Source organism: Salvelinus fontinalis, unplaced genomic scaffold, assembly GCF_029448725.1.
Source record: "Salvelinus fontinalis isolate EN_2023a unplaced genomic scaffold, ASM2944872v1 scaffold_0297, whole genome shotgun sequence".
NCBI lineage: Eukaryota > Metazoa > Chordata > Actinopteri > Salmoniformes > Salmonidae > Salvelinus > Salvelinus fontinalis.
In genome coordinates, this window is record NW_026600506.1 from 42,403 (window position 1) to 59,959 (window position 17,557).

Consider the following 17,557-nt stretch of genomic DNA (forward strand, 5'->3'; position numbering starts at 1 on the left):
ATTCACCATATGGCTGGAAAACACTCTAGAGGCCATTAGCAGATATTACAACATGGTACAAACCATCCTGATTCACCACATGGCTGGAGAACACTCTAGAGGGCAGTAACATATATTACAACATGGTACAAACCCTCCTGATTCACCACATGGCTGGAGAACACCCTAGAGGACAGTAACAGATATTACAACATGGTACAAACCATCCTGATTCACCATATGGCTGGAGAACACTCTAGAGGACAGTAACAGATATTACAACATGGTACAAACCATCCTGATTCACCATATGGCTGGAGAACACTCTAGAGGACAGTAACAGATATTACAACATGGTACAAACCATCCTGATTCACCATATGGCTGGAGAACACTCTAGAGGACAGTAACAGATATTACAACATGGTACAAACCATCCTGATTCACCATATGGCTGGAGAACACTCTAGAGGACAGTAGCAGATATTACAACATGGTACAAACCATCCTGATTCACCATATGGCTGGAGAACACTCTAGAGGACAGTAGCAGATATTACAACATGGTACAAACCATCCTGATTCACCATATGGCTGGAGAACACTCTAGAGGACAGTAGCAGATATTACAACATGGTACAAACCATCCTGATTCGCCATATGGCTGGAGAACACTCTAGAGGACAGTAGCAGATATTACAACATGGTACAAACCATCCTGATTCGCCATATGGCTGGAGAACACTCTAGAGGACAGTAACAGATATTACAACATGGTACAAACCATCCTGATTCACCATATGGCTGGAGAACACTCTAGAGGACAGTAACAGATATTACAACATGGTACAAACCATCCTGATTCACCATATGGCTGGAGAACACTCTAGAGGACAGTAGCAGATATTACAACATGGTACAAACCATCCTGATTCACCATATGGCTGGAGAACACTCTAGAGGACAGTAACAGATATTACAACATGGTACAAACCATCCTGATTCACCATATGGCTGGAGAACACTCTAGAGGACAGTAGCAGATATTACAACATGGTACAAACCATCCTGATTCACCATATGGCTGGAGAACACTCTAGAGGCCAGTAGCAGATATTACAACATGGTACAAACCATCCTGATTCACCATATGGCTGGAGAACACTCTAGAGGACAGTAACAGATATTACAACATGGTACAAACCATCCTGATTCACCACATGGCTGGAGAACACTCTAGAGGATAGTAACAGATATTACAACATGGTACAAACCATCCTGATTCACCATATGTCTGGAGAACACTCTAGAGGCCATTAGCAGATATTACAACATGGTACAAACCATCCTGATTCACCACATGGCTGGAGAACACTCTAGAGGGCAGTAACATATATTACAACATGGTACAAACCCTCCTGATTCACCACATGGCTGGAGAACACTCTAGAGGACAGTAACAGATATTACAACATGGTACAAACCATCCTGATTCACCATATGGCTGGAGAACACTCTAGAGGACAGTAACAGATATTACAACATGGTACAAACCATCCTGATTCACCATATGGCTGGAGAACACTCTAGAGGACAGTAACAGATATTACAACATGGTACAAACCATCCTGATTCACCATATGGCTGGAGAACACTCTAGAGGACAGTAACAGATATTACAACATGGTACAAACCATCCTGATTCACCATATGGCTGGAGAACACTCTAGAGGACAGTAGCAGATATTACAACATGGTACAAACCATCCTGATTCACCATATGGCTGGAGAACACTCTAGAGGACAGTAGCAGATATTACAACATGGTACAAACCATCCTGATTCACCATATGGCTGGAGAACACTCTAGAGGACAGTAGCAGATATTACAACATGGTACAAACCATCCTGATTCGCCATATGGCTGGAGAACACTCTAGAGGACAGTAGCAGATATTACAACATGGTACAAACCATCCTGATTCGCCATATGGCTGGAGAACACTCTAGAGGACAGTAACAGATATTACAACATGGTACAAACCATCCTGATTCACCATATGGCTGGAGAACACTCTAGAGGACAGTAACAGATATTACAACATGGTACAAACCATCCTGATTCACCATATGGCTGGAGAACACTCTAGAGGACAGTAGCAGATATTACAACATGGTACAAACCATCCTGATTCACCATATGGCTGGAGAACACTCTAGAGGACAGTAGCAGATATTACAACATGGTACAAACCATCCTGATTCACCATATGGCTGGAGAACACTCTAGAGGCCAGTAGCAGATATTACAACATGGTACAAACCATCCTGATTCACCATATGGCTGGAGAACACTCTAGAGGACAGTAACAGATATTACAACATGGTACAAACCATCCTGATTCACCACATGGCTGGAGAACACTCTAGAGGATAGTAACAGATATTACAACATGGTACAAACCATCCTGATTCACCATATGGCTGGAGAACACTCTAGAGGACAGTAACAGATATTACAACATGGTACAAACCATCCTGATTCACCATATGGCTGGAGAACACTCTAGAGGACAGTAGCAGATATTACAACATGGTACAAACCATCCTGATTCACCATATGGCTGGAGAACACTCTAGAGGACAGTAGCAGATATTACAACATGGTACAAACCATCCTGATTCACCATATGGCTGGAGAACACTCTAGAGGACAGTAGCAGATATTACAACATGGTACAAACCATCCTGATTCGCCATATGGCTGGAGAACACTCTAGAGGACAGTAGCAGATATTACAACATGGTACAAACCATCCTGATTCGCCATATGGCTGGAGAACACTCTAGAGGACAGTAACAGATATTACAACATGGTACAAACCATCCTGATTCACCATATGGCTGGAGAACACTCTAGAGGACAGTAACAGATATTACAACATGGTACAAACCATCCTGATTCACCATATGGCTGGAGAACACTCTAGAGGACAGTAGCAGATATTACAACATGGTACAAACCATCCTGATTCACCATATGGCTGGAGAACACTCTAGAGGACAGTAACATATATTACAACATGGTACAAACCATCCTGATTCACCATATGGCTGGAGAACACTCTAGAGGACAGTAGCAGATATTACAACATGGTACAAACCATCCTGATTCACCATATGGCTGGAGAACACTCTAGAGGCCAGTAGCAGATATTACAACATGGTACAAACCATCCTGATTCACCATATGGCTGGAGAACACTCTAGAGGACAGTAACAGATATTACAACATGGTACAAACCATCCTGATTCACCACATGGCTGGAGAACACTCTAGAGGATAGTAACAGATATTACAACATGGTACAAACCATCCTGATTCACCATATGGCTGGAGAACACTCTAGAGGACAGTAACAGATATTACAACATGGTACAAACCATCCTGATTCACCATATGGCTGGAGAACACTCTAGAGGACAGTAGCAGATATTACAACATGGTACAAACCATCCTGATTCACCATATGGCTGGAGAACACTCTAGAGGACAGTAGCAGATATTACAACATGGTACAAACCATCCTGATTCACCATATGGCTGGAGAACACTCTAGAGGACAGTAGCAGATATTACAACATGGTACAAACCATCCTGATTCACCATATGGCTGGAGAACACTCTAGAGGCCAGTAGCAGATATTACAACATGGTACAAACCATCCTGATTCACCATATGGCTGGAGAACACTCTAGAGGACAGTAACAGATATTACAACATGGTACAAACCATCCTGATTCACCACATGGCTGGAGAACACTCTAGAGGATAGTAACAGATATTACAACATGGTACAAACCATCCTGATTCACCATATGGCTGGAGAACACTCTAGAGGCCAGTAGCAGATATTACATTATCCTGCTTCCTGGTTAGGGTTAGTCCAGACACTACCAGTCTAATGGCTGGGTTAGTCCAGACACTACCAGTCTAATGGCTGGGTTAGTCCAGACACTACCAGTCTAATGGCTGGGTTAGTCCAGACACTACCAGTCTAATGGCTGGGTTAGTCCAGACACTACCAGTCTAATGGCTGGGTTAAGGTTAGTCCAGACACTACCAGTCTAATGGCTGGGTTAGTCCAGACACTACCAGTCTAATGGCTGGGTTAGTCCAGACACTACCAGTCTAATGGCTGGGTTAGGGTTAGTCCAGACACTACCAGTCTAATGGCTGGGTAAGTCCAGACACTACCAGTCTAATGGCTGGGTTAGTCCAGACACTACCAGTCTAATGGCTGGGTTAGGGTTAGTCCAGACACTACCAGTCTAATGGCTGGGTTAGTCCAGACACTACCAGTCTAATGGCTGGGTTAGTCCAGACACTACCAGTCTAATGGCTGGGTTAAGGTTAGTCCAGACACTACCAGTCTAATGGCTGGGTTAGTCCAGACACTACCAGTCTAATGGCTGGGTTAGTCCAGACACTACCAGTCTAACGGCTGTGAGGTTGTAAGGGCTGTCTGGAAGTCCTGTAACAACGACACCCTCTGTGTCTCCCCCTCTCCCTCTCTCCCTCCCTCTTTCTCTCCCCCTCCATCTCCCTCCCCTACTCTCCCTCCCTCCCTCTTTCTCTCTCCCTCTTTCTCTCTCCCTCCCTCCCTCCCCCCTCCATCTCCCCCCCCTACTCTCCCTCCCACCCTCTTTCTCTCTCCCTCTTTCTCTCTCCCTCCCTGTCCCTCTCCCTCCCTGTCCCTCTCCCTCCCTGTCCCTCTCCCTCCCTGTCCCTCTCCCCCTCTCCCTCTCCCTCCCTCCCTCTCCCTCCCTCTCTCCCCCTCTCCCTCTCCCTCCCCTACTCTCCCTCCCCCTCTCCCCCTCCATCTCCCTCCCCTACTCTTCCTCCCTCCCCCTCTCCCTCTCCCTCCCCCCTCTCCCTCTCTCTCCCTCTCCCTCCCTCCCCCTCTCTCTCCCTCCCCCACGTTCTCTCTCTCTCCCTTCCTCTCCCTCCCTCCCCCTCTCTCCCTCTCCCTCTGTCCCTCCCTCCCCCTCTCTCTCTCTCCCTCTCCCTCCCTCCCCCTCTCTCTCTCTCCCTCTTCCTCTCTCTCTCTCCCCCACGTCCTCTCTCTCCCCCTCCCTCCGACCCCCAGGTTCTTGCATTACATCGTTGTCTCCGTAACAGCTCACAGCTAACGTAAAGCTCGGTTCAAGGAGCTTCCAGCTACGCCCCAGGCTCTCATTACCACCCCATTAAATGTGGATTCAACTAGCCAATCAGGGTCTCTGACTGAGCTGTCTGACCAATCAGGGCCTCTGATCCCCAGGGCACAGTAGCAGGGACCCCGGCCCTGAGGCAACCAGACCCAACCCACCTGTCCCAAACGGCACCCTATTCCCTATGAAGTGCACTACTACAGACCAGGTCCCTATTCCCTATGTAGTGCACTACTACAGATCAGGTCCCTATTCCCTATGTAGTGCACTACTACAGATCAGGTCCCTATTCCCTATGTAGTGCACTACTACAGACCAGGTCCCTATTCCCTATATGGTGCACTACTACAGACCAGGTCACTGTGCACTACTATAGACCAGGGCCCTATTCCCTATCTAGTGCACTACTACAGACCAGAGCCCTATTCCCTATGTAGTGCACTACTACAGACCAGAGCCCTGTGCACTACTACAGACCAGAGCCCTATGCACTACTACAGACCAGAGCCCTATGCACTACTACAGACCAGAGCCCTATTCCCTATGTAGTGCACTACTACAGACCAGAGCCCTATGCACTACTACAGACCAGGGCCCTATTCCCTATCTAGTGCACTACTACAGACCAGAGCCCTATTCCCTATGTAGTGCACTACTACAGACCAGAGCCCTGTGCATTACTACAGACCAGAGCCCTGTGCACTACTACAGACCAGGGCCCTATTCCCTATCTAGTGCACTACTACAGACCAGAGCCCTATTCCCTATGTAGTGCACTACTACAGACCAGAGCCCTGTGCACTACTACAGACCAGAGCCCTATGCACTACTACAGACCAGAGCCCTATGCACTACTACAGACCAGAGCCCTATGCACTACTACAGACCAGAGCCCTGTGCACTACTACAGACCAGAGCCCTATGCACTACTACAGACCAGAGCCCTATGCACTACTACAGACCAGAGCCCTATGCACTACTACAGACCAGAGCCCTGTGCACTACTACAGACCAGAGCCCTGTGCACTACTACAGACCAGAGCCCTATGCACTACTACAGACCAGAGCCCTGTGCACTACTACAGACCAGAGCCCTATGCACTACTACAGACCAGAGCCCTGTGCACTACTACAGACCAGAGCCCTGTGCACTACTACAGACCAGAGCCCTATGCACTACTACAGACCAGAGCCCTGTGCACTACTACAGACCAGAGCCCTATGCACTACTACAGACCAGAGCCCTATGCACTACTACAGACCAGAGCCCTATGCACTACTACAGACCAGAGCCCTATTCCCTATGTAGTGCACTACTACAGACCAGAGCCCTATGCACTACTACAGACCAGAGCCCTGTGCACTACTACAGACCAGAGCCCTATGCACTACTAAAGACCAGAGCCCTATGCACTACTACAGACCAGAGCCCTGTGCACTACTACAGACCAGAGCCCTAATCCCTATGTAGTGCACTACTACAGACCAGAGCCCTATTCCCTATGTAGTGCACTACTACAGACCAGAGCCATATGCACTACTACAGACCAGAGCCCTATTCCCTATGTAGTGCACTACTACAGACCAGAGCCCTATGCACTACTACAGACCAGAGCCCTATGCACTACTACAGACCAGAGCCCTATGCACTACTACAGACCAGAGCCCTATGCACTACTACAGACCAGAGCCCTATACACTACTACAGACCAGAGCCCTGTGCACTACTACAGACCAGAGCCCTGTGCACTACTACAGACCAGAGCCCTGTGCACTACTACAGACCAGAGCCCTGTGCACTACTACAGACCAGAGCCCTGTGCACTACTACAGACCAGAGCCCTGTGCACTACTACAGACCAGAGCCCTGTGCACTACTACAGACCAGAGCCCTATTCCCTATGTAGTGCACTACTACAGACCAGAGCCCTATGCACTACTACAGACCAGAGCCCTATGTACTACTACAGACCAGAGCCCTGTGCACTACTACAGACCAGAGCCCTATGCACTACTACAGACCAGAGCCCTATTCTCTATGTAGTGCACTACTACAGACCAGAGCCCTATGCACTACTACAGACCAGAGCCCTATTCTCTATGTAGTGCACTACTACAGACCAGAGCCCTATGCACTACTACAGACCAGAGCCCTATGCACTACTACAGACCAGAGCCCTATTCCCTATGTAGTGCACTACTACAGACCAGAGCCCTATTCTCTATGTAGTGCACTACTACAGACCAGAGCCCTATGCACTACTACAGACCAGAGCCCTATGCACTACTACAGACCAGAGCCCTATTCCCTATCTAGTGCACTACTACAGACCAGAGCCCTATTCCCTATGTAGTGCACTACTACAGACCAGGTCCCTATTCCCTATCTAGTGCACTACTACAGACCAGAGCCCTATTTCCTATGTAGTGCACTACTACAGACCAGAGCCCTATGCACTACTACAGACCAGAGCCCTATGCACTACTACAGACCAGAGCCCTATGCACTACTACAGACCAGAGCCCTATTCCCTATGTAGTGCACTACTACAGACCAGAGCCCTATGCACTACTACAGACCAGAGCCCTATTCTCTATGTAGTGCACTACTACAGACCAGAGCCCTATTTCCTATGTAGTGCACTACTACAGACCAGAGCCCTATGCACTACTACAGACCAGAGCCCTGAGCACTACTACAGACCAGAGCCCTATTCCCTATGTAGTGCACTACTACAGACCAGAGCCCTATTCCCTATGTAGTGCACTACTACTACAGACCAGAGCCCTATTCCCTATGTAGTGCACAACTACAGACCAGAGCCCTGTGCACTACTACAGACCAGAGCCCTATTCCCTATGTAGTGCACAACTACAGACCAGAGCCCTGTGCACTACTACAGACCAGAGCCCTATTCCCTATGTAGTGCACTACTACAGACCATAGCCCTATGCACTACTACAGACCAGAGCCCTATTCCCTATGTAGTGCACTACTACAGACCATAGCCCTATGCACTACTACAGACCAGAGCCCTATTCCCTATGTAGTGCACTACTACAGACCATAGCCCTATGCACTACTACAGACCAGAGCCCTGTGCACTACTACAGACCAGGTCCCTATTCCCTATCTAGTGCACTACTACAGACCAGAGCCCTATTCCCTATGTAGTGCACTACCACAGACCAGAGCCCTATTCCCTATGTAGTGCACTACTACAGACCAGGTCCCCTAAGGTTCAGGTCTGTAGTAGTTCACTATACAGGGGAAAGGGTTGTTGGTAATGAGTTGCCTGCGTTGACAGATTGGGGTTTATTTGAGGTTTAATCCTGGATACGTATTCCAACAGAAGGCCACTGTACCAGGTTTCCCTGGCGACACGCCTGGCGACGGAACACATTTATATTAGAAGAGTTTGGCAACAGATTGGTGATTATTCAACAGAAACAGCTCAGGTCACGAAGCCTATTACCTGGACATAGGAGAGAAGCTGTTCTATACATTTACAACAACCCAGCTTCACACACACACACACACACACACACACACACACACACACACACACACACACACACACACACAGTCCAACCACCCACATTATAACACACACACACACACACAGACACCACACACACACACACACACACACACACACACACACACAGACACACACACACACACACACACACACACACACACACACACACAGTCCAACCACCCACATTATAACACACACACACACACAAACACACCACACACACACACACACACACACACACACACACACACACACACACACACACACACACACACACACACACACACACACACACAGTCCAACCACCCACATTATAACACACACACACACACACACACACCACACACACACACACACACACACACACACACACACACACACACACACACACACACACACACACACACACACACACACACACACACACACACAGCCTGTTTTCTACTACAGTCCCATACAGACAGATTGCTGAGGATAATGTAGTAGAGGGAAATGTGCAAACTGGGGATTAGAATATAACACTGTTGACTCTGCTGGGGATTAGAATATAACACTGTTGACTCTGCTGGGGATTAGATTATAACACTGGGGATTAGAATATAACACTGGGGATTAGAATATAACACTGGGGATTAGAATATAACACTGTTGACTCTGCTGGGGATTAGAATATAACACTGTTGACTCTGCTGGGGATTAGAATATAACACTGGGGATTAGAATATAACACTGGGGATTAGAATATAACACTGGGGATTAGAATATAACACTGGGGATTAGAATATAACACTGTTGACTCTGCTGGGGATTAGATTATAACACTGTTGACTCTGCTGGGGATTAGAATATAACACTGGGGATTAGAATATAACACTGGGGATTAGAATATAACAGTGTTGACTCTGCTGGGGATTAGAATATAACTGTTGACTCTGCTGGGGATTAGAATATAACACTGTTGACTCTGCTGAGGATTAGAATATAACTGTTGACTCTGCTGGGGATTAGAATATAACACTGTTGACTCTGCTGGGGATTAGAATATAACACTGTTGACTCTGCTGGGGATTAGATTATAACACTGTTGACTCTGCTGGGGATTAGATTATAACACTGTTGACTCTGCTGGGGATTAGATTATAACACTGTTGGGGATTAGAATATAACACTGTTGACTCTGCTGGGGATTAGAATATAACACTGTTGACTCTGCTGGGGATTAGAATATAACACTGTTGACTCTGCTGGGGATTAGAATATAACACTGTTGACTCTGCTGGGGATTAGATTATAACACTGTTGACTCTGCTGGGGATTAGATTATAACACTGTTGGGGATTAGAATATAACACTGTTGACTCTGCTGGGGATTAGAATATAACACTGTTGACTCTGCTGGGGATTAGAATATAACACTGTTGACTCTGCTGGGGATTAGAATATAACACTGTTGACTCTGCTGGGGATTAGAATATAACACTGATGACTCTGCTGGGGATTAGAATATAACACTGTTGACTCTGCTGGGGATTAGAATATAACACTGTTGACTCTGCTGGGGATTAGAATATAACACTGTTGACTCTGCTGGGGATTAGAATATAACACTGTTGACTCTGCTGGGGATTAGAATATAACACTGGGGATTAGAATATAACACTGGGGATTAGAATATAACACTGTTGACTCTGCTGGGGATTTGAATATAACACTGTTGACTCTGCTGGAGATTAGAATATAACACTGTTGACTCTGCTGAGGATTAGAATATAACTGTTGACTCTGCTGGGGATTAGAATATAACACTGTTGACTCTGCTGGGGATTAGAATATAACACTGGGGATTAGAATATAACACTGGGGATTAGAATATAACACTGTTGACTCTGCTGAGGATTAGAATATAACTGTTGACTCTGCTGGGGATTAGAATATAACACTGTTGACTCTGCTGGAGATTAGAATATAACACTGTTGACTCTGCTGGGGATTAGAATATAACACTGCTGGAGATTAGAATATAACACTGTTGACTCTGCTGGGGATTAGATTATAACACTGTTGACTGCTGGGGATTAGATTATAACACTGTTGACTCTGCTGGGGATTAGAATATAACACTGGGGATTAGAATATAACACTGTTGACTCTGCTGGGGATTAGAATATAACACTGTTGACTCTGCTGGGGATTAGAATATAACACTGTTGACTCTGCTGAGGATTAGAATATAACACTGTTGACTCTGCTGGGGATTAGAATATAACACTGTTGACTCTGCTGGGGATTAGAATATAACACTGTTGACTCTGCTGGGGATTAGAATATAACACTGTTGACTCTGCTGGGGATTAGAATATAACACTGTTGACTCTGCTGAGGATTAGAATATAACACTGTTGACTCTGCTGGGGATTAGAATATAACACTGTTGACTCTGCTGGGGATTAGAATATAACACTGTTGACTCTGCTGGGGATTGGAATATAACACTGTTGACTCTGCTGGGGATTAGATTATAACACTGTTGACTCTGCTGGGGATTAGAATATAACACTGTTGACTCTGCTGGGGATTAGAATATAACACTGTTGACTCTGCTGGGGATTAGAATATAACACTGTTGACTCTGCTGGGGATTAGAATATAACACTGTTGACTCTGCTGGGGATTAGAATATAACACTGTTGACTCTGCTGGGGATTAGAATATAACACTGTTGACTCTGATGGGGATTAGAATATAACACTGTTGACTCTGCTGGGGATTAGAATATAACACTGTTGACTCTGCTGGGGATTAGAATATAACACTGTTGACTCTGCTGGGGATTAGATTATAACACTGTTGACTCTGCTGGGGATTAGAATATAACAGTGTTGACTCTGCTGGGGATTAGAATATAACTGTTGACTCTGCTGAGGATTAGAATATAACACTGTTGACTCTGCTGGGGATTAGAATATAACACTGTTGACTCTGCTGAGGATTAGAATATAACACTGTTGACTCTGCTGGGGATTAGAATATAACACTGTTGACTCTGCTGGGGATTAGAATATAACACTGTTGACTCTGCTGAGGATTAGAATATAACACTGGGGATTAGAATATAACACTGATGACTCTGCTGGGGATTAGAATATAACTGTTGACTCTGCTGAGGATTAGAATATAACACTGTTGACTCTGCTGGGGATTAGAATATAACACTGTTGACTCTGCTGGGGATTAGAATATAACACTGGGGATTAGAATATAACACTGTTGACTCTGCTGGGGATTAGAATATAACACTGATGACTCTGCTGGGGATTAGAATATAACACTGTTGACTCTGCTGAGGATTAGAATATAACACTGATGACTCTGCTGGGGATTAGAATATAACACTGGGGATTAGAATATAACACTGTTGACTCTGCTGGGGATTAGAATATAACACTGTTGACTCTGCTGAGGATTAGAATATAACACTGGGGATTAGAATATAACACTGTTGGGGATTAGAATATAACACTGTTGGGGATTAGAATATAACACTGTTGACTCTGCTGGGGATTAGAATATAACACTGTTGACTCTGCTGGGGATTAGAATATAACACTGTTGACTCTGCTGGGGATTAGAATATAACACTGTTGACTCTGCTGAGGATTAGAAAATAACACTGGGGATTAGAATATAACACTGGGGATTAGAATATAACACTGTTGACTCTGCTGGGGATTAGAATATAACACTGGGGATTAGAATATAACACTGTTGACTCTGCTGGGGATTAGAATATAACACTGGGGATTAGAATATAACACTGTTGACTCTGCTGGGGATTAGAATATAACACTGATGACTCTGCTGGGGATTAGAATATAACACTGTTGACTCTGCTGGGGATTAGAATATAACACTGTTGACTCTGCTGGGGATTAGAATATAACACTGTTGACTCTGCTGGGGATTAGAATATAACACTGTTGACTCTGCTGGGGATTAGAATATAACACTGTTGACTCTGCTGGGGATTAGAATATAACACTGTTGACTCTGCTGAGGATTAGAATATAACACTGGGGATTAGAATATAACACTGGGGATTAGAATATAACACTGTTGACTCTGCTGGGGATTAGAATATAACACTGTTGACTCTGCTGGGGATTAGAATATAACACTGTTGACTCTGCTGAGGATTAGAATATAACACTGGGGATTAGAATATAACACTGGGGATTAGAATATAACACTGTTGACTCTGCTGGGGATTAGAATATAACACTGGGGATTAGAATATAACACTGTTGACTCTGCTGGGGATTAGAATATAACACTGGGGATTAGAATATAACACTGTTGACTCTGCTGGGGATTAGAATATAACACTGATGACTCTGCTGGGGATTAGAATATAACACTGTTGACTCTGCTGGGGATTAGAATATAACACTGTTGACTCTGCTGAGGATTAGAATATAACACTGTTGACTCTGCTGGGGATTAGAATATAACACTGTTGACTCTGCTGGGGATTAGAATATAACACTGGGGATTAGAATATAACACTGATGACTCTGCTGGGGATTAGAATATAACAGTGTTGACTCTGCTGGGGATTAGAATATAACTGTTGACTCTGCTGAGGATTAGATTATAACACTGTTGACTCTGCTGGGGATTAGAATATAACACTGTTGACTCTGCTGGGGATTAGAATATAACACTGTTGACTCTGCTGGGGATTAGAATATAACACTGTTGACTCTGCTGGGGATTAGAATATAACACTGTTGACTCTGCTGGGGATTAGAATATAACACTGGGGATTAGAATATAACACTGGGGATTAGAATATAACACTGTTGACTCTGCTGGGGATTTGAATATAACACTGTTGACTCTGCTGGAGATTAGAATATAACACTGTTGACTCTGCTGAGGATTAGAATATAACTGTTGACTCTGCTGGGGATTAGAATATAACACTGTTGACTCTGCTGGGGATTAGAATATAACACTGGGGATTAGAATATAACACTGGGGATTAGAATATAACACTGTTGACTCTGCTGAGGATTAGAATATAACTGTTGACTCTGCTGGGGATTAGAATATAACACTGTTGACTCTGCTGGAGATTAGAATATAACACTGTTGACTCTGCTGGGGATTAGAATATAACACTGCTGGAGATTAGAATATAACACTGTTGACTCTGCTGGGGATTAGATTATAACACTGTTGACTGCTGGGGATTAGATTATAACACTGTTGACTCTGCTGGGGATTAGAATATAACACTGGGGATTAGAATATAACACTGTTGACTCTGCTGGGGATTAGAATATAACACTGTTGACTCTGCTGGGGATTAGAATATAACACTGTTGACTCTGCTGAGGATTAGAATATAACACTGTTGACTCTGCTGGGGATTAGAATATAACACTGTTGACTCTGCTGGGGATTAGAATATAACACTGTTGACTCTGCTGGGGATTAGAATATAACACTGTTGACTCTGCTGGGGATTAGAATATAACACTGTTGACTCTGCTGAGGATTAGAATATAACACTGTTGACTCTGCTGGGGATTAGAATATAACACTGTTGACTCTGCTGGGGATTAGAATATAACACTGTTGACTCTGCTGGGGATTGGAATATAACACTGTTGACTCTGCTGGGGATTAGATTATAACACTGTTGACTCTGCTGGGGATTAGAATATAACACTGTTGACTCTGCTGGGGATTAGAATATAACACTGTTGACTCTGCTGGGGATTAGAATATAACACTGTTGACTCTGCTGGGGATTAGAATATAACACTGTTGACTCTGCTGGGGATTAGAATATAACACTGTTGACTCTGCTGGGGATTAGAATATAACACTGTTGACTCTGATGGGGATTAGAATATAACACTGTTGACTCTGCTGGGGATTAGAATATAACACTGTTGACTCTGCTGGGGATTAGAATATAACACTGTTGACTCTGCTGGGGATTAGATTATAACACTGTTGACTCTGCTGGGGATTATAATATAACAGTGTTGACTCTGCTGGGGATTAGAATATAACTGTTGACTCTGCTGAGGATTAGAATATAACACTGTTGACTCTGCTGGGGATTAGAATATAACACTGTTGACTCTGCTGAGGATGAGAATATAACACTGTTGACTCTGCTGGGGATTAGAATATAACACTGTTGACTCTGCTGGGGATTAGAATATAACACTGTTGACTCTGCTGAGGATTAGAATATAACACTGGGGATTAGAATATAACACTGATGACTCTGCTGGGGATTAGAATATAACTGTTGACTCTGCTGAGGATTAGAATATAACACTGTTGACTCTGCTGGGGATTAGAATATAACACTGTTGACTCTGCTGGGGATTAGAATATAACACTGGGGATTAGAATATAACACTGTTGACTCTGCTGGGGATTAGAATATAACACTGATGACTCTGCTGGGGATTAGAATATAACACTGTTGACTCTGCTGAGGATTAGAATATAACACTGATGACTCTGCTGGGGATTAGAATATAACACTGGGGATTAGAATATAACACTGTTGACTCTGCTGGGGATTAGAATATAACACTGTTGACTCTGCTGAGGATTAGAATATAACACTGGGGATTAGAATATAACACTGTTGGGGATTAGAATATAACACTGTTGGGGATTAGAATATAACACTGTTGACTCTGCTGGGGATTAGAATATAACACTGTTGACTCTGCTGGGGATTAGAATATAACACTGTTGACTCTGCTGGGGATTAGAATATAACACTGTTGACTCTGCTGAGGATTAGAAAATAACACTGGGGATTAGAATATAACACTGGGGATTAGAATATAACACTGTTGACTCTGCTGGGGATTAGAATATAACACTGGGGATTAGAATATAACACTGTTGACTCTGCTGGGGATTAGAATATAACACTGGGGATTAGAATATAACACTGTTGACTCTGCTGGGGATTAGAATATAACACTGATGACTCTGCTGGGGATTAGAATATAACACTGTTGACTCTGCTGGGGATTAGAATATAACACTGTTGACTCTGCTGGGGATTAGAATATAACACTGTTGACTCTGCTGGGGATTAGAATATAACACTGTTGACTCTGCTGGGGATTAGAATATAACACTGTTGACTCTGCTGGGGATTAGAATATAACACTGTTGACTCTGCTGAGGATTAGAATATAACACTGGGGATTAGAATATAACACTGGGGATTAGAATATAACACTGTTGACTCTGCTGGGGATTAGAATATAACACTGTTGACTCTGCTGGGGATTAGAATATAACACTGTTGACTCTGCTGAGGATTAGAATATAACACTGGGGATTAGAATATAACACTGGGGATTAGAATATAACACTGTTGACTCTGCTGGGGATTAGAATATAACACTGGGGATTAGAATATAACACTGTTGACTCTGCTGGGGATTAGAATATAACACTGGGGATTAGAATATAACACTGTTGACTCTGCTGGGGATTAGAATATAACACTGATGACTCTGCTGGGGATTAGAATATAACACTGTTGACTCTGCTGGGGATTAGAATATAACACTGTTGACTCTGCTGAGGATTAGAATATAACACTGTTGACTCTGCTGGGGATTAGAATATAACACTGTTGACTCTGCTGGGGATTAGAATATAACACTGGGGATTAGAATATAACACTGATGACTCTGCTGGGGATTAGAATATAACAGTGTTGACTCTGCTGGGGATTAGAATATAACTGTTGACTCTGCTGAGGATTAGATTATAACACTGTTGACTCTGCTGGGGATTAGAATATAACACTGTTGACTCTGCTGGGGATTAGAATATAACACTGTTGACTCTGCTGAGGATTAGAATATAACACTGTTGACTCTGCTGGGGATTAGAATATAACACTGTTGACTCTGCTGGGGATTAGAATATAACACTGTTGACTCTGCTGAGGATTAGAATATAACACTGGGGATTAGAATATAACACTGATGACTCTGCTGGGGATTAGAATATAACTGTTGACTCTGCTGAGGATTAGAATATAACACTGTTGACTCTGCTGGGGATTAGATTATAACACTGTTGACTCTGCTGGGGATTAGAATATAACACTGTTGACTCTGCTGGGGATTAGAATATAACACTGTTGACTCTGCTGGGGATTAGAATATAACACTGTTGACTCTGCTGGGGATTAGAATATAACACTGTTGACTCTGCTGGGGATTAGAATATAACACTGTTGACTCTGCTGGGGATTAGAATATAACACTGTTGACTCTGCTGGGGATTAGAATATAACAGTGTTGACTCTGCTGGGGATTAGAATATAACTGTTGACTCTGCTGAGGATTAGAATATAACACTGTTGACTCTGCTGGGGATTAGAATATAACACTGTTGACTCTGCTGAGGATTAGAATATAACACTGTTGACTCTGCTGGGGATTAGAATATAACAATGTTGACTCTGCTGGGGATTAGAATATAACACTGTTGACTCTGCTGAGGATTAGAATATAACACTGGGGATTAGAATATAACACTGATGACTCTGCTGGGGATTAGAATATAACTGTTGACTCTGCTGAGGATTAGAATATAACACTGTTGACTCTGCTGGGGATTAGAATATAACACTGTTGACTCTGCTGGGGATTAGAATATAACACTGGGGATTAGAATATAACACTGTTGACTCTGCTGGGGATTAGAATATAACACTGATGACTCTGCTGGGGATTAGAATATAACACTGTTG